Source organism: Octopus sinensis, linkage group LG10 (assembly GCF_006345805.1).
Source record: "Octopus sinensis linkage group LG10, ASM634580v1, whole genome shotgun sequence".
Taxonomy (NCBI): domain Eukaryota; kingdom Metazoa; phylum Mollusca; class Cephalopoda; order Octopoda; family Octopodidae; genus Octopus; species Octopus sinensis.
In genome coordinates, this window is record NC_043006.1 from 19,622,518 (window position 1) to 19,629,682 (window position 7,165).

The following is a 7,165-nucleotide window of genomic DNA, read 5'->3' on the forward strand; positions in this document are numbered from 1 at the left end:
TATTTCATGAAGAATCACCCTCAAAAAGAAACATTCATAGTGACTCGGCTGCACAGAATAAACTCTTCCGATTGTCGAATCAAATAATTTTATAATTGGATGACCCTCAACGTCAGCTCCTCTTTTTCTTATAGCAATATAAAGTAATAGGCGCAGGAGTGGCTGTGTGGTAAGTAGCTTGGTTACCAACCACATGGTTCCGGGTTCAGTCCCACTGCGTGGCACCTTGGGCCAGTGTCTTCTACTATAGCCTCGGGCCGACCAAAGCCTTGTGAATGGATTTGGTAGACGGAAGCTGAAAGAAGCCCGTCATATATATGTATATATATATGTATGTATGTGTGTGTCTGTGTTTGTCACCCTAGCATTGCTTGACAACCGATGCTGGTGTGTTCATGTCCCCGTAACTTAGCGGTTCGGCAAAAGAGACCGATAGAATAAGTACCGGGCTTACAAAAAGAATAAGTCCTGGGGTCGAGTTGCTCGATTAAAGGCGGTGCTCCAGCATGGCCACAGTCAAATGACTGAAACAAGTAAAAGAGTAAAAGAGAGAGTAAAGGGTAATACAGATTATTACAGTTATACACACACACATACACACATACACACACACTCTTTCAGACACACACTCACACACACACACACGCACACACACACACTCACATACACACGTACACACATAAACACAATGACACACATGTTATTATGCGTGTCGTTACGTTACATATATGGCATACCTACAGAAGAGTGCCCCACAGAATTTGCTTCTTCCTATGTTTAGGGAAAATGGGTATTTTCGAATGGTAAGTTGTACAAATATGCTGAAGTGAGATAGGAAAATGATAGCTGACCTCATAAATTCTGATGTATAATATGTGAAACAAAGAAAAAAATGTTGGACCTAAAATGTAAGTCACGGTTTCTATTCTGAAGGTATGCAGGTGATCTTCTACGGTTTCTATTGTGAGGTAGGCAGCGAAAAATTAAAACTGATCTTCCACAGATATAAATATAGAACGAATGCAAAATAATACTTATTAAGTAATACTTATTGCAATATGAAGTAATCGAGCTTATTACAGTTATACAGACACACACATACACACACACACACACACACTTTATTAACTGTGTCGTTATAGTACACATATGGCATATCTACAGAAGATGGCCCCGTCGTATTTTGAAATAAAATGAAGAACTATAATAATCTTATAAAAATTATGTCCCTTGAGCAGGTTATCTATTTTTAATTTGGTTTAATTTGGTTTCCCAGCAATCCTCCTCAAATCGTGCAAAAATGCTCTGGCAAAACCACTTCGGATTCTCTTCCAAAGCTTTCTTGCAAATGGAAAACTGCCAAACAAACTGAAGGAGGAAATAATATGCCCAATGCATAAGGGAGGAAGCAGATGCCAAAATTTATAAACCTATCTCCCTGACTTCACACATCAGCAAAGTCATGGAACGAATAGTCAGAGGGAAACTAATCGCATTCCTTGAAGAAAATGACTTGCTGAGTGATACCTAGCATGATTTTCGACCAGGTGGGAGCTGCCTGACACAGCTCCTACAGCACTACGACTGGGTGTTGAACCAGTTATTCGACAACTCAAATGTGGAAGTAATACACCATGACTTCGCAAAAGCTTTTGATAAAGTTGATCATGGTATGATATGCCACAAATTGCGCGATTTTGGCATAGCTAGAAAACTTGGAGAGTAGCTACATGACTCTGAAAGATACAGGTCAGGCAGTGGTGGTCAGGGGGGCCTCCTCAAAGGTAACACAAATAGTGAATGATGTTCCACAGGGCACTGTCTTGGGACCACTGCTTCTCATTGTGGTCCTCTCAGATATGCCCTCAGCTGTCTGGATAGCCACTCTTGGTAGCTACGAAGACGATACAAAAGACACTCAAGAAATACAAAATCCTAGCGGTGTATCACGCCTGCAGCAGGAGCTGGATGCAATTTATAGATGGGCTGAGGACAATAATATGCTTGAAAGTTCTAATCCCTGCAATACCAGCACCCAAAACTGGACGAAAAACTTACAGCATACACTGGCCCACAGGGGATTAGGGGATTACAGTCCTAGAATCTAAATGTTTGATATAAAAGATGGGCTACAGCAAATATTCTGCTCAATACCATATATTTGCTTGTCAGTTGCTTGACCTTAACCAGTTGAGCATGTCCTTTACTGGCTGATGATATATACATTTCTGATCACGAGTAGAAGTAGTGAGAGAGATTCATAGCCATATGTTGAGGGTTTCCATAATTCACCTCTGGAAAAATGGGTGTTTCATTCAAATTCCTTAAACTAACCTTATTCAGGATTTGGGAATTAGGATAGTTTTCCCTTCCCTGAGCCATTCAGGCATTATTTCTGGCTCTACTGCTATTTCATTAAATTTCTCAGCCAGCGTTTTATGTGTTTCTGTTGGATATTTTAACCAGAAGTTGGGGATCTTGCTGTACTCGGATGCCTTCCAGTAGCTTAGTCTTTGAAGTGTTTAGGTGATCTCTTCAGTTATTATAAGAGTCCAGAGTTGTTCAGGTACTGTGTTTGTTATTTTAATAGATCTTTTCTGAGGTTGTTTCTTCGCCGACCATATTTCTTTCCAAAATTCTTCCACTTCTGTTTTTAGCGCTGCATTGATCTCTATTTTGTCTCTGCGAAGGTTTTGGTAGAATCTTTTGGGGCTGGAGTTGTTGTTGTTATTGTTGTTGTTGTTGTTATTATTATTATTATTATTATATTATTATTATTATTATTATTATTATTATATTATTATTATTATTGAGTGAGAGAGCAGCGCATGCCATCAAATTGACACTGGGGTACAAATATACGAAGACTAATACACCCATCATGACTACCCACCTGAGTGGGATGGGCTACTCGACCTGAAGAAAATTCCAACTGGGCCCTACTTGCAAAGTCATGCGCTTTTTATTTTGATATGAGATCACTATGTCGTGCGCATATGGATGTGATGCATATACCTGGCGTACCCCTATCAGGTGGGTAGTCATGATGGGTGTATTAGTCTTCGTATATTTGTACCCCAGTGTCAATTTGATGGCATGCGCTGCTCTCTCACTCAATAATAATAATAATAATAATAATAATAATAATAATAATAATAATAATAATAATAATAACAACAACAACAACAATAACAACAACAACTCCAGCCCCAAAAGATTCTACCAAAACCTTCGCAGAGACAAAATAGAGATCAATGCAGCGCTAAAAACAGAAGTGGAAGAATTTTGGAAAGAAATATGGTCGGCGAAGAAACAACCTCAGAAAAGATCTATTAAAATAACAAACACAGTACCTGAACAACTCTGGACTCTTATAATAACTGAAGAGATCACCTAAACACTTCAAAGACTAAGCTACTGGAAGGCATCCGAGTACAGCAAGATCCCCAACTTCTGGTTAAAATATCCAACAGAAACACATAAAACGCTGGCTGAGAAATTTAATGAAATACCAGTAGAGCCAGAGATAATGCCTGAATGGCTCAGGGAAGGGAAAACTATCCTAATTCCCAAATCCACTGAAATTGCAAACCCACAAAACTACAGAGCGATACCTTTTGTCCCCTACAATTTAATAAGCTTTTACTGCAATAATATCGCAGAGAATGGGAAAACATCTGGAAGAAAACAAGCTGTTTCCAGAAGAACGGAATGGATATTGCAAGGGTCTATACGGCTGTAAGGATCAGCTACTGATCAATAAAGTCATAACTGAAGACAACCGAAGAAAGAAGAAGGGTCAAAGTATGGTCTGGATCGATTACCAAAAGGCTTTTAATTGTATTCCTCACACATGGATCCTAGAAACACTAGGCATGAACAAGGTAGCACCAATAATCATAAAATATATAAAACATTCCATGAATAAATGGCAAACAGTGCTACTACTCCAGATAAAAGAGGGACTCATAAAAACTAAAGCCATCCTCATTAGAAGGGGAATATTCCGGGGAGACACGCTCTCTCCACTCCTAATTCTGCTTGGCGCTGATACCTTTGTCTAACATGCTAAACAGAACTGGATGTGGATACAACTATTGCGGCAGAACAATCAACCATCTCTTGTATATGGATGATCTAAAACTGCACGCTACAAATGATAAACAGCTTTAAACATTACTATAGACAGTACATGGATTTACCAAAGAAATAAATATGAAATTTGGCTTACAAAAATGTACCAAAGTAACCTCGAAAAGAGGAAAACTAGTTAAGAGTAACAACGTCACGCTAAATAACACAAATAAAATTAGAAAATTAGACCAAAGCCAGACATACAGATATTTAGGAATCAATGAACTAGATACGATACAACACACGCAAATGAAAGAGATGAAAGAAGAAATGAATACTATAGACGAGTTAGATTAATACTGAAAATATAGCTCAATGCGATAAACAAGATAATAGGTATCAACATTTTAGCCGTCCCAGTAATAAGTTACAGCTACTAATAGTCTTAACTGGACTCTAAATGAGCTAATCAAAATAGACAGGAAAGCAAGAAAAAGTGACAGAATTTTGGATGCACCACCCAAAATCTGACAAAGAAAGGTTATATAGACAACGTATCGTAGGTGGTAATGGCCTTATGCAACTAGAAAACTATTACAAAATAACCACCATGGGATTACACAAAGACCTGCTTTGGAAGAAAAGAAAACTGATACAAATACTCGCAAAACAGGAACAAAACAAAAAACTGTTTTCTCTCGTTAAGGAAACTGACAAATACAAAAACGAAGTCATAGTTCCTAACAGCTATGAAGAAAAAGAAGTAACAACAAAAGCTGTTAAATAACTGAAATCCAAGCTAAATCTGGAACAGCAATGTATCATGATAAAACGATGGCAAGAAAAGCCCCTTCATGGCAAATATTAGGTTAAGCTAAACAGAAACGAAATAGACAAAGCAAAATCCCAACAATGGTTGAGAACCTCAAGACTCAAAGCAGAGACTTAACAGAAATCACCAAAAACACACAATGAAAAGAAATACAAGTAACTGCAAAATATGTTGTGATGGAAAAGAAACAATAAATCATATTGTCTCTGGCTACCCAGTCCTGGCTAAGAAGGGCTATGTTCACAGACACAACAGAGTTGGGACCTATATACACTGGAAGCTATGTTAACACTATGGAATAACAACAGAAAAAAGATGGTGTAGGTATATGCCAGAAAAGGTCACAGAAAATCAGAAAACAACCATACTCTAGGGTATGACAATACACACAGATAGAGAAATCAAGGCTAATAAGCCGGATATAGTTGTCAGAGATCACCAAGAAGAAAAATGCTTTCTAATCAACGTATTAATACCAACAGGTGACAACGTTTCTCTAAAAGAAACAAATAAACTTTCAAAATACAAAGATCTAGAAATAGAGGCAACTCGAATGTGGAGCCTAAAAACAGAAACAATTCCTATTACAGTAGGCGCATTAGCTATAATAAAAAGAATATTCAGGAAAATATATATATCATAAGCACCAGGACTTACAAGTCTATATAACATACAGAAAATGGCACTATTAGGGACCGAACACATCCTACGTAAAGCATTATTAGGGACCGTGAAAATTTTAGCACCAAAACAAACCACAGCCCATATCTAAGGCACATAGAGCTGCGCTCTGTAGTCAGAGAAAGCACGTGATGAAAATAAGACTGCTGAAAATAATAATGATAATAATAATAATAATAATAATAATAATAATAATAATAATAATAAATGCCCTGATGCGGTACCAGGCAGCGGCTCTCATGGCTTCTGATCTTAACTGATTGGAAGTGTTATCATGTACATTGTTTTGTCTTGGTATAAAAGATGGCCTACTGCAAATATTCTGCTCGATGCCACAGATTTGCTTGTCAGTTGTTTGACCTTAAATAGTTGAACATGTCCTTTAGTGGCTGACGATATGTGCATCTCTGATCACGAGTAGAAGTAGTGGGGGAGCATCATAGCCATGTGTTGAGAGGGATTCTTTGGGGTTTGAATAATTCACCTCTGGAAAAATGGGTGTTTCATTCAACATCCTTAAACAACCTTTAATCAGGGAACCTTTTGAGTGGGATGGGTTACCCGACCAGAAGAAAATTCTAACTGGGCCCCACCCGCAAGGTCATGCGCTGTTTATCTTGATATGAGATCACCATGTCGCGCACATATGGTTGTGATGCATATACCTGGTGTACCCTTATCACACGGGTAGTCATGATGGACATACTGGGTTTCGTATATTTCATCCCAGTGTCAAACAACTGACAAGCAAATCTGTGGCATTGAGCAGAATATGCACTGCTCTCTCACTCAAAAAAAAAAAAAAAATAATAATAATAATAATAATAATAATAATAATAATAATAATAATAATAATAATAATAATAATAATAATAATTAGGCATGATAAAAAAATATTCAGACAAATACATTACAAAAACACCAGGACTTACAAACACATATAACATACAGAAAATTGCACTACTAGGCACTGCACACATCCTACGCAGAACACTTTCCATACAATAACCATCAGAGCATCACAACAAATCACAGCACATACCCAAGGCACACAGAGCTGCGCTCGGTAGTGAAGTGAAAGCACGTGATAAAAATAAAACTACTGAATAATAATAATAATATAATAATAATAATAATAATAATAATAATAATAATAATAATAATAATAATATTAATAATAATAATTATTATTATTATTATTATGTTTTTTTTTTCTTCTTTCAAATTTGGTTCCATTTCTTGCCGAGTGTCTTCCCGACTCCTAGGGCAAAGAAACTCATAGTATACATAGTATACATTATTATTATTATTATTATCATTATTATTATTATTATTATTAATAATAATAACAATGGTGGTTATAGTAATCGCTAATGTCGGTACATTTTCCTGTTGTTGACGTACAGCTTTGCTTTTACAGCCAAAGCCACATTGAAATTCGACAAAAATGACTGATGCAACTTACATTTCTAAACAATTTAGAAAAATTCCGTAGTGAATACCATCCCAGGAATGGAGACTAAAGCAATCCTTTCTACTACAGGCACAAGACCTGAAATTTGGCAGAGGGTGCTTGTC